The 12,732-nt window shown below is 39.0% G+C and overlaps 1 protein-coding gene across 3 annotated transcripts in view; it reads left to right on the forward strand.

Moving 5' to 3' along the window:
* The window catches only part of UBE3D (ubiquitin protein ligase E3D), a 193,652-nt gene that overhangs the window by 143,115 nt on the left and 37,805 nt on the right, over positions 1-12,732 (forward strand). The gene's annotated exons all lie outside the window — the stretch shown is intronic.

Raw genomic sequence — 12,732 nt, forward strand, 5'->3', positions numbered from 1 at the left:
TGACAGTCTGTGAATGGGAAACTCTCTCATTCTGTACATCTGGAAGTGGCTTCATTTTTTTCCCAGTCTTTAGTGATGGCTAAGCTAAGTATAGAATTCTATACCCTTTTTCACTTTGAAGATCCATCACTTATTGCCTGCTGACATCTATTTTTGTTGATAAAACAGCTGTTGTAAGACTATTTGCTATTCCTTTGAAGATAAACTGTCTCCTTTTTTTTTTCTTGGTAGCCAGTAAGATTTTTATCTTCATACTTGATATACTATAGATTTAGAGTGATGTCTTAAGTGTGGAGTCTTAAAAACTTAATCTATGTAGTGCTCTTGAGAATACATATAAGAACTCCTGTTTTCAAGTAGTTCTATAAAATGATCAGCTATTACATATTAAATTTCCATTATCTCCACCCCCATTTCCTTCTCTGTCCCTGTATTAGATATATATTGGTGATGTAGTTTGAATATTTGTTCCCATCCAAATCTTAGGTTGAATTTTAATCCATGATGTTGGAGGTGGGGCCTGGTAGGAAGTTGTTTGGATCATAGGGCTGCATCTCTTGTGAATGGCATGGGCCATCCCCTTGGTGATAAGTGAGCTCTCCCCTGAGTTCACACAGATCTGCTAGTTTAAAAGTGTGTTGTGGCACCTCCCGCCCCTCTCTGTTGCTTGCTGCTGCTTTCTCCATGTGATGGGACTGTTTTCCCTTTGCCTTCTGCTTTGATTGTAAGCTTCCTGAAGACTCCCTAGAAGCCAAGCAGATGCCTGCACCATGCTTCCTATAAATCCTGCAGGACCATGAGCCAGTTAAGCCTCTCTTCTTTATAGATTACCCAGTCTCAGATATTTCTCTATAGCAGTGTAAGAACAGCCTAATACTGTTGGAGTCATTCTTGCATTCTCTTTGTCTCTTAACTGTTTTTTCATACGTATATATATGATTTGTAAATACACACTCATACTTATTTTTATCTCATAGCTGTATCAGGATAAATTCCTCAGTACTAGATCTTTCAGTTCACTCATTCTGGTGTCTATCTCCACTACTGGGTTTTATTTCAGTGGCTATATTTTTTCATTTCCAAGGTATCACATTTTTAAAATCTTTATGAAGATATTAAACATAGCCTATAAATCTTAGTTGGTTCTGTTATTTTAATTTTTCTGAAAGTGCTTATTCTTCTACTTGTTAATTTTGTGGCCAACTTAGATGTCTTCACGTGTTTTGGAATTTTGATTTGCAAGCTTACCTTCTTTAACATTTGTTTTCTCCTCCTTACTCCTCCCCAGAACTTGCCCCACCCCCATGGTAGTTTTGCAGCTGCTTCTGCATCTATGTCTGTGTTTTTCTATTTCTCTAGATGAGAAGCCCCATTTAAGTCATAACTTGCAGCATGTGTCAGCAACAATTTTCTTTGGTTTCCTTTTTCATTCAGTCTAAGTCCAGACCCTCTGTTAAAAAATTAAAATAACAGAACAAACTAAAAGATTTACAAGCTGTATTTAATGTCCTCATTGTATTAGTCCATACCTGAGACTGGGTAATTTATAAAGAAAAGAGGTTTCATTGACTCGCAGTTTCCACATGGCTGGGGAGGGAGGCCTCAGGAAATTTATAATCATGGTGGAAGGGGAAGCAAGGCATGTCTTACATGGCAGCAGTTGAGAGAAGGCGTGTGAAGGAGGAACTTTTAAACACTTAGAAAACCATCAGGTCGGCCAGGAGCGGTGGCTTACACCTGTAATCCAAGCACTTTGGGAGGCCGAGGCGGGCGGATCACGATGTCAAGAGATCAAGACCATTCTCGCCATGATGAAACCCCGTCTCTACTAAAAAATACAAAAATTAGCCAGGTGTGGTGGCACGCACCTGTAGTCCCAGCTACTTGGGAGGCTGAGGCGGAAGAATTGCTTGAACCCAGGAGGTGGAGGTTGCAGTGAGCCGAGATTGCGCCACTGCACTCCAGTCTGGCGACAGAGCAAGATCCGTCTCCAAAAAAAAAAGAAAACGATCAGGTCTTGTGAGAGTGCACCCACTATCATGAGAATTTGTGAGGAAAATGGCTCCCAGGATCCAATTACCTCCTACCAGGACACTCCCTCAAGTCATGGGGATTATGGGGATTGTAGTTCGAGCTGAGATTTGGGTGGGACACAGAGCCACACCATATCACTCATAATGATTGTTTTAATTTGATACCTTGAAAATAAAAAAACCTTAACTTGAGGCCCATTAGGCAGTTCCATGGCTTTAGCTCTGCCTCCACACTGTGTGCTTTGGTTCATGGAAGTGCTTAGCTTGTTTGCTGAGTATAGCTATAATTTGGAATTTTCTCATTTTATATTTTACCTGTCATTGCCTTATCTTTGAAGAAGGCAAAGGCTTTTAGTATAATCTCTGGCTCTGTGATTTAACTTTGGTTTTCAATACATAGCTGTAGAAGGAAAATAACAACTGCCCTTCCCATCTGTGAAAGCACTTTGTAAATAAAAAAGGCAAGGTGTGGCCATTTGTATAGTTAATGTAATTGTTGTCACATTTTACTGCTACACTCTACCTTTGGAGTCAAGGATGTTCAGGATGGGCGTGTGGCATGCTGGGGGAATGAAATACCTTAGGTAATAATAAAATTGAACATCCCTAAAGTTGTCTGCTAAATATTGTCAGTGATTTAGTCCACAAATTGCAGAGTGTTTTCTACAGGTAAATGGATCGTGACTGTATATTTACTTTTAGAGTTGCATGCAATGAAAATGAAATTGTTTTTCCTGACGGTAAAGCTGGCTCACTGTTCACTGGATTATTCAGTTTTTCTTACCTCTGCTGTTGCTTTTTAAACTCACTGATGGTATCCAAAATGTAACTTGCCATTTGCTGCTTAGGTACTTTATAAAATCTGTCTAAACTTAAGATGGATTTGCTCTGGTTATAAAAGAGTTTATTAAACTTTGTCTTTCAGGTGATTATCGCCATCATTGCATAATGTTGAAGGCCTAGCAAGTCATACTGTGAAGGTGATACTTTTTATTAGTGTTATAAACCATTTAGTTTTTATCTTCCCCCATCCTCCACAAAAACCCAAATCTGCTTGGTCAGGTGGTAGGAATCAACAAGAGAAGCCATAGCCTGAATTTGATCCTGGATACACAAAATGAAATGTTTTCTCCTCTCATACTGTCACATTCCTTATAACAGACAACTAGAGCCCTGCTTTTCTCCTTTAGCCATTTTTTATTAATTGAAAATTTGTGTTCCTCTCTCTCCATCCTCTGGCACATCCACGGGTATCTAAAAATGCTTCATACACATTTCCTGGTAGCAGAAAACAATGGCAATGTGTAGTAACCAGTCTCCTAAACTTAAGGTAAGAAACAACTTTCCAATTAGGAAAACACTGCACAAAGCCACACCCTTAGCATTACTTATAGACAGATAATACCAAAACACAAATAGCAGTGAATAAATAGGGAAAAAACATAAGTAAGTTCTAGTGTTCAGTTCTTCACACTTACTTCCCACTTCCATTCTTTCCAAGATTTATGGAGAGCAAAGGCAAACCAAGAAAAACTGTGAAGATAGAAGAGATAGGCTGTGACAGTGCCTAAGGGTGATTTGGAATGGCCACCAAAAAGATTAAATGTAGCCTAAATGTTAAAATGCTGGGGAAATGTCCAAGCAGATCAGAGCATGGAGTATAGGGAAGGTATTTTAAGGATGCATGACTTAAAGAGCCAAAGGCCACATAGAACCAGATATACCATTTAAAGAGATAGGTACTATTTAAATGGACAATCATGATTTAAAAGCATAGGTGTCATTTAATGGGTCAGTCTTTCAAAACAAATTTCCAGTGAAACTATTCTCTGATACTATAACTGGTAGATATGTGTTATCATATGTATTAGTCTGTTCTCATGCTGCTAATAAAGACATACCCAAGACTGGGTAATTTATAAAGAAAAGAGATTTAATTGACTCACAGTTCAGCATGATTTAAAAGGCCTCAGGAAACTTACAATCGTGGTGGAAAAGGAAATGAACACGTTCTTCTTCACGTAGTGGCAGGAAGGAGAGGAATGAGAGTGAAGGTGGGGGAGCCCCTTATAAAACCATCATATTTTATGAGAACTCACTCTCTATCAGGAGAACAGCATGAGGGTAACCGCCCCCATGATTCAGTTACCTCCCACCAGATTCCTCCCATGACATGTGGGGATTATGGGAACTACAATTCAAGGCAAGATTTTAGTGAGGACACCGCCAGATCATATCATTTCGCCCCGGCCCCTCCCAAGTCTCATGTCTTCACATTTCAAAACACAATCATGCCCTTCCAACAGTCCCCCAAAGTCTTAACTCATTCTCTGACTAACTAAAAAGTCCAAATCAAAAGTCTCATCTGAAATAAGGCAGTTCTTCTCTGCCTATGAGCCTGTAAAACCAAAAGCAAGTTAGTTACTTCTGAGGTACAATGAGTATACAGACATTGGGTAAATACACCTGTTCCAGATGGGAGAAGTTGACCAAAACAAAGGGGCTGCAGGCTCCACACAAGTCTGAAATCCAATAGGGCAGTCATTAAACCTTAAAGTTCCAAAATGATCTCCTTTGACTCCATGTCTCACATCTAGGTCATGCTGATGTAAGAGGTGGGCTCCCACAGCCTTGGGCAACTCCATCCCTATGGCTTTGCAGGGTACAGCCTCTCTCCTTGCTGTTTCACAGGCTGGTGTTGAGTGTCTATGGCTTTTCCAAGTGCATGGTGCAATGTAGTGCCCCAGTGGACTCTTTGTGGGGGCTCTGACCCCACATTTCCCTTCCACACTGTGCTAGCAGAGGTTTTCCATTAGGACTCCCCCCAGCAGCAAAATCCTGCTTGGACATCCAGGCACTTCCATACATCGTCTGAAATCAACGCAGAGGTTCCCAAACTTCAATTTTTGACTTCTGTGTACCCACAGGGCTAACACCAGGTGTAAGCCACCAAGGCTTGGAAATTGCACCCTCAGAAGCCAAAACCTGAGCTGTACATTGGCCCCTTTTAGCCATGACGAGAGCAGCTAGGGTGTGGGGCACCAAGTCCCTAGGCAACACATAGCAGAGGAGCCCTGGGCCCAGCCCATGAAACCGTTTTTTCCTCTTAGGCTTTCAGGCCTGTAATGGGAGGGGTTGCTGTGAAAGTCTCTGACATGCCTTAGAGACATTTTCCCCATTGTCTTGGTGATTAACATTCAGCTCCTCATTACTTATGCAAATTTCTGCAGTGGGCCTGAATTTCTTCCCAGATAATTGGTTTTTCTTTTCTACTGCACTGTCAGGCTGCAAATTTTTGAAACTTTTATGCTCTGCTTCCTGTTGAACACTTTTCCACTTAGATATTTCTTCCATTAGATAACCTAATCATATCTTTCAAGTTCAAAGTTCTACAGATCTCTATGGCAGGGGCAAAATTCTGCTAGTATCTTTGCATAGGAAGAGTGACCTTTACTCCAGTTCCCAACAAGTTCCTCATTTTCATCTGAGACCACTTGAGCCTGGACTTCATTGTCCATATCCCTATCAGCATTTTGGTCAAAGCCATTCAACAAGTCTCTGGTTTGCCACATCTTGTCTTCTGAGCTCTCTAAGTCTCTACAAAGTTCCAAACTTTCTCACATTTTCCTGTCTTCTTCTGAGCCTCCCAAACAGTTCCAACCTCTGCCTATTACCCAGTTCCAAAGTCGCTTCCATATTTTTGGGTATCGTTACAGCAGCACTCCACTACCCATTACCAATTTGCTGTATTAAATTGTTCTCACACTGCTAATAAAGAGGTTTGAGGGACTAACAGTTCAGCATGGCTAGGGAGGCCTCAGGAAACTTACAATCATGGCAGAAGGGGAAGCAAACACGTGCTTCTTCACATGGTGGCAGCAAGGAGAAGAATTAGAGTAAAGGGTGAGAAAAGCCCCTTATAAAACCATCAGATCTCATGGAAACTCACTATCATGAGAATAGCATGAGGGTCACCACCCCCATGGTTCAATTACTTCCTACTGGGTCCCTCCCATGACACATGGGGATTATGGGAACTATAAGGTTTTTGTTGGGCACACAACCAAACCATATCATCATACATTTGTCCAAACCCATAGAATGTACACTACCAAGAATGAACAGTAATGTAAACTGTGGACTTTGGGTGATAAGGATGTGTTGATGTAGGTTCATCGTTTGTAACAAATGTACTGTCCTGTGATGGATGTTGATGATGAGGGAGGCTATGCGTGTGAGTATAGAGGGAATACGGGAATTCAATGCACCTTCCTTTCAATTTTGCTGTGTACCTAAAACTACTTTTTTTTTGAAAAAAAATGTATATTTCATAAAAATGGCATAATTTCTGGAGAAGAAAAGAAGAACTTTTTAGCAATTGGATGAAAGAGAAAAGAAGAAAGGGGAAAAGCTTAGGCTTTTGTCAGAGAATCACAAAATCAGAGGACTCACTCCCCCAGCCCCAACCAGAACTAACACACTAACAACAACAACAAAAAAAAACCTTTAAAGTACTACAGTTTGCTAGACTGACAGAAAAGGGCATCTTTTAAAAGAGGAATTTTTCAAAACCATTTAATCTCATAAAAATGAACAAAATGAAATTAAAATCAGTAGAGAAATTTTACAAAAATAGGAAATCTTTAGGCTTTTACTGAGAGAAGGCCCTTAATTAGTTCCTTAATTATCAAGAAAGCTTAGGAAAAATTAGTTTTTTCAAAACACAATTAAGTGACTCTTTCCCCACAAAAGTCTTAGTTCCATGGTAAGACTGAGAATTTTATTATGTCAGGGTTGATCTCTATCAGATGTAATTAGGGCCCAGAGTTATGCAAGATAAACATGGCTATTGAAGAACCACTCCTATGAATAAGGAAGTCTTTAAGAAAGGGTTCATTGACTTATGGACTGGATGGATATCTTATGTTTACCCAAAGAAAGATTTGTTATTTTGATGATTTTGATGATGATATTTCTGCATCCTTGGATTTAGATCATACAATCAGGCAAGAATCATAGTAGCCATAGTTTTTTTTTGGAATTATGTTTGAAATAATTATGTTTGAAATAATTATGTTTGAAATTATAAAGCAGAATAATTGATTAAACTATAAGGTGTTTGTAGTCACTTCTATATAAAGTTGGGACTAGATTTTGTCATGCATATCTTTGTTATAATAGTATTTCCATAAGACAATCAAATTTATATTACTTCTCCTAACTACAGCTTTTTTCCCTAGAACATAACTTACCATATGGACAGGGACTGCTGCTGTTTGGATTCCCATGGATATCTTTTTCTAGCATTTTGTCAAAGGGGAAATTGCCTTATGCATAATCTGAAATAATTGAAATAATTGGAAGTATAATGAGAGCCAACATTTAGAAGCTCCCCTGTGCTTCTTTCTACTCTGCAAATAAAATGATCACTGAATGCATTCGTGTTTTAAAATTTAAGCAGACTTGGTAAATGAATCTTGTTATCCAAATATGCAGAGGGGCTAATGTAAGGTAGTTGGTGTCCTTAAAACAGGTGTTGAAAGATCTTTTTAAGCTTCTCAATACATTTGCAAATGTACCGTGTTGAAGTGGCAATTTGCAGTGTAGATCTGATTACAGAAATCAGGACATGGTTGAAATGTATTTTTAAAAAATTCATCATATTATTGCCTCTTCCTCTGCTTATTTATGATACATATAACAACATTAATAATGTTCTCAGAAGTCCCTGAGAGATTTGTTGGCTTGTTTTAGTTTTAGTGGTTGACAGGAATTGGCTCTAAAAAGAAAGTCAATCTTATGTGATTCCCAGGATCCATTTTAGCATCTGACCAAATTTTGCATTCTTATTCATCATTTTTTAAAGTAGACTTCATTTTTATGGAAGTTTTAGGTTCACAGAAAAATTAAGAGGAAGGTTCAGAGATTCTCATATACCCCTCACATCTACATACTCATAACTTCCTTCATTTCAACATCCCCCACCAGACTGGTACATTTGTTATAGTTGAGGAACGTACATGGACACATTTTTACCACCTAAAGTCCATAGTTCACATCAGGTTCACTCTTGATATTGTATATTTTATGATTTTGAATAAATGTATAATGACATGTATGTACCAATATAGTATCATACAGAGTAGTTTTGCTGCCCCTAAGAATACTCTGTGCTCTGCCTGTTCATTCCTTCTTCCCCTCAACTCCTGGCACCCACTGTTAATGTCCCTGTAGTTTTGCTTTTTTCCAGAATAGCATTTGTCTTTGTTCACAAATGCCATGATTGTCTTATCTAGAAAATCCTGAAGAATTAAAAAAAAAAAAAAAAACTCCCAAAACTAATTAGTGATTTTAAAAAGGTTGTAGGATACAAATTTAATATCCAAAAGTCAATTGCCTTCCTATATACCAGCAATGGATAAATGAAATTTGAAATTAAAAACAGTAGCCCTCCCCCAAAAGTCAAATATGTAGGTATATATCTAGCAAAATATATATAAGATCTCTTTGAAGAAAACTGTAAAACTCTGATGAAAGAAATCAAAGAAGAACTAAATAAATGGAGAGACATTCCATGTTCATGGAAAGGAAGACTACATGTGGTCAGGATGTAACTTCTTTCTAACTCTAGATTCCCAATCTATAGATTTCATGCAATCCCAATGAAAATCTGAGCAAGTGATTCTGGGACATTGACAAACTGATTGTAAAGTTTATATGGAGAGGCAAAATACCCAAATAGCCAGCACAATATTGAAGGAGGAACAAAGTTAGAGAACTGACATTGCTCTACTTTAAGACTTACTATAAAGCTACAGTAATCACCACCAGTATGATATTTGTGAAAAAAAAAAAAAAAAAAAAAAAAAGACAGATCAGTGGAACAGGATAGAGATCCCAGAAATGGACCCACATAATTATGGTCAACTAATCTTTGACAGAGAAGCAAAAGCATTTCAACAGGGAAAAGTTAGTCTTTGTAATAAATGATGTTGGAAAAATTGAACATTTACATACAAAAAAATGAATCTAGATACAGACTTTACACCCTTTACAAAAACTAACTCAGAATGGGTCACAGACCTCGATGTAAAATACAAAACTATTAAACTCTTAGAAGGAAACGTAGGAGAAGCTCTAGATAACCTAGTGTCTGATGATGACTTTTTAAATGCAGTGCATAGGCATACTCCATGCAAGAAAGAATTGATAAGCTGGACTTCATTAAAATAAAAATTGCTGCTTTGCAAAAGACCCTATAGAGAATAAAAAGAAAAGCTGCAGTCTGAGAGAAAAGAAAACAACTGGATTTTTTTTTCTTTTTTTAATTTTACTTAAATTTCTGGGGTACATGTGCAGATCTTGCAGGATTATTACATAGATATACACTTGCCATGGTGGTTTGCTGCTTACATTCCCCTGTCACCTACATTAGGTATTCCTCCTAATGTTATCCCTCTCCAATCTCCCCAGCCCCTGCTGTACCTTCCCTAGGCACCCCCCACCCCTCAACAGACCCTAGTATGCGATGTTCCCCTCCCTGTGTCCATGTGTTCTCATTGTTCAACACCCACTTATGAGTGAGAACATGCAGTGTTTGATTTTCTGTTATTGTGTCAGTTTGCTGAGAATGATGGTTTCCAGATTTATCCATGTCCCTGCAAAGGAGATGAACTCATCCTTTTTTATGGCTGCATAGTATTCCATGGTGTATATGTGCCACATTTCCTTTATCCAGTCTATCATTGATGGGCATTTGGGTTGGTTCCAGGTCTTTGCTATTATAAACAGTGCTGCAATGAACATATGTGTGCATGTGTCTTTATAATAGAACAATTTGTAATTCTTTGGGTATATATACCCAGTAATGGGATTGTTGGGTCAAATGGTATTTCCGTTTCTAGGTCCTTGAGGAATCACCAGTGTCTTTCACAATAGTTGCACTAATTTGCACTCCCACCAACAGTGTAAAAGGGTTCCTATTTCTCCACATCCTCTCCAGCATCCGTTGTCTCCAGATTTTTTAATGATCGCCATTCTAACTGGTGTGAGATGGTATCTCAATGTGGTTTTGATTTGCATTTCTCTAATGACCAGTGATGATGAGCATTTTTTCATATGTTTGTTGGCTTCGTGGATGTCTTCTTTTGTAAAGTGTCTGTTCATATCCTTTGCCCACTTTTGAATGGGTTTGTTTGTTTTTTTCCTATAAATCTGTTTTAGTGCTTTGTAGATTCTTGATATTAGCCCTTTGTCAGAATGGTAGATGGCAAAAAAAATTTCCCATTCTGATGGTTGCCGGTTTGCTTTAACGATTGTTTCGTTTGGTGTGCAGAAGCTCTTAAGTTTAATTAGATCCCATTTGTCTATTCTGGCTTTTGTTGCCATTGCTTTTGGTGTTTTAGTCATGAAGTCCTTGCCTATGCCTATGTCCTGAAACTCCAGATGGATTAGAAATTTAAATATACGACCTAACACCATAAAAACCCTAGAAGAAAACCTAAACAACTGGATTTTAAAATGGTCAAAGACCTTAAGAAACATATCACTAAATAAGATATACAGATGGCAAATAAACATATGAAAAGATACTCCACATCACATATCATCAGGAAAATGCAAATTTAAACAACAGTTAGAAACTACTACATACCTATTAGAATGGCCATAATCCAGGACACTGACAACACCAAATGCCAGTGGAGCAACAGAAATGCTCATTCATTGCTGGTAAGAATGCACAATGATACAGCCACTTTAGAAAACACGTTGGCAATTTCTTAGAAAATTTAACATACTCTTACCTTATGGTCAATACCAAAGGTGCTCAAAACTTATGTCCACACAAAAATCTGCACAGGGATCTTTATAGCAGCTTTATTCATAATTGCCAAAACTTGCAAACAACTATCAGTTTCTTCCATAGGTGAATGGATAAACTATGATACATCTAGACAATGGAATATTATTCAGTGCTAAAAAGAAATGAGCTGTCAAACTAGAAGACGACACAGAGGAAACTTAAATGCATATTGCTAGGTAAAAACCAAAAAACAAAAGAAAAAAAAAACACAGTTTAAACACATATTATATGGTACCAAATATATGACTTTCTTATTTACTTTTTACCTGGATTCCACTCCCTTTTACCTTCAAGTTTAGAAGTCACAGTGAGGTAAATTGAAAGGGGCTTGAGGAAAGCAAGCTGGGGTTTCCTTCTTTAGGAAATATTTTTGAAAGATGATCATTAGACCATTGTTTTTATATCCTCTATTGCGGAAGGGAGGCAGGGACATTTTTTTAAAATAAGATTTTAAATATAGAGCTAGAAATGTGGGGATTTGAATGCTGGTTCTAACATATAATTATGTTATTTGACCTTAGGAAGATTTTTCCACCTAAATGAGCATTTAGTCTGTACTTAGTAGGAACAAAGTATAGAACCACAGAATGAAGTATTATTTAATATTCTGTTAATTTGTGGGGCATTTGTTGTTATTACCCATATTTTAGAGGCCGACTGTCATCATTCCTCCTGTTGGTCAGGGCTTCTTAAAGCAACAAAATCCTCTCCGACTAGTTTGAGCAGAAGCAGGATTTATTGAAGTATATCGGGCAGTTAAGCATGCAGCCAAGAATAGAGCCCAACACTATCCTGATCACTTTTAGGAAAATGTCACTACATCATTTATACAGGTGACTCTACCAGGATGTCTTTGGAAAGACAAATACTTCCTTTCTATGGTCAACGTAGGATAGGCTTCAGAAGCTAATCCTAAGCCAGATGTCTAATCAATAGAGCCTGATCACATGCTGCTGTCCTGGCTACCAGTTTTCTGGCTTTTGACTTTAAAAAGTAGAGTCAGACAGATCCCAAAGTGGCCAAATAAGAGACAACTCCAGAAAGCAGCCCCCAGTGAGAGAGACGGAGAAGCTGAGTGGTCTCTGCAATTCCAAACAAGGTACCAGGTTCATTTTGTGGGTCTGGTTGGACAGTGGGTATAAACCAAATAGGGCAAGTTGAGGCAAGGCAGGGCACTGCCCCACCCAGGAGGTGCATGCAACCGACCTAAGGACCAGGGCATCTCCCCCTCTGGCACTTCAGTTCGGATACAACGCTCCACCCAAGCCCTCTACAACCCACAGAACAGGCGATCTTCGGTGGGCTGGAAAACCTCAGCAAGCTGCCTGAACAGGGCAGAATAGAAACTTTGGCCGGCACTGGGGCTGTCAGCATAGAACTAGGCAGAAGCACTGGCTGACGCAAAAGCCAAAAGCTGGCAGGACGGAGCTACCCACTCCCCAGTAAGAAGGGTAACTGAACGCAGAGAAACAGCCCAAACGGCAGATGGGTCCCCCCGCCACAAAGCCCAGCAGGCTAAAAAAAAAAAAAAAAACCTCTCCAGAGTTACACACCCAGAACACCAGCTAGAGAGCGACGAGGAATGATAGAGCTTGGTGGGGGGTAAGGGAAGCCGCCATTTGCAGAAGCTGGCCTAAATTTCCTGAGTAAATAATAGAAACAGCAGCTCCACGGAATCTGTGGCAGCCCAGCAGTGCCTCTGCAGGCAGACAAAGGAAAGGCTGCCTCTCCAAGCAGCTGCCTGAGATCAAAACTATGTAAATCCAAGAGATGGGAAGAAACCAGTGCAAGAAGAATGAAACCATCAAAAACCAGAACATCTCTCCCCAACCAGAA

This window comes from Cebus imitator, unplaced genomic scaffold, assembly GCF_001604975.1.
Source record: "Cebus imitator isolate Cc_AM_T3 unplaced genomic scaffold, Cebus_imitator-1.0 Scaffold558, whole genome shotgun sequence".
Classification (NCBI taxonomy): domain Eukaryota; kingdom Metazoa; phylum Chordata; class Mammalia; order Primates; family Cebidae; genus Cebus; species Cebus imitator.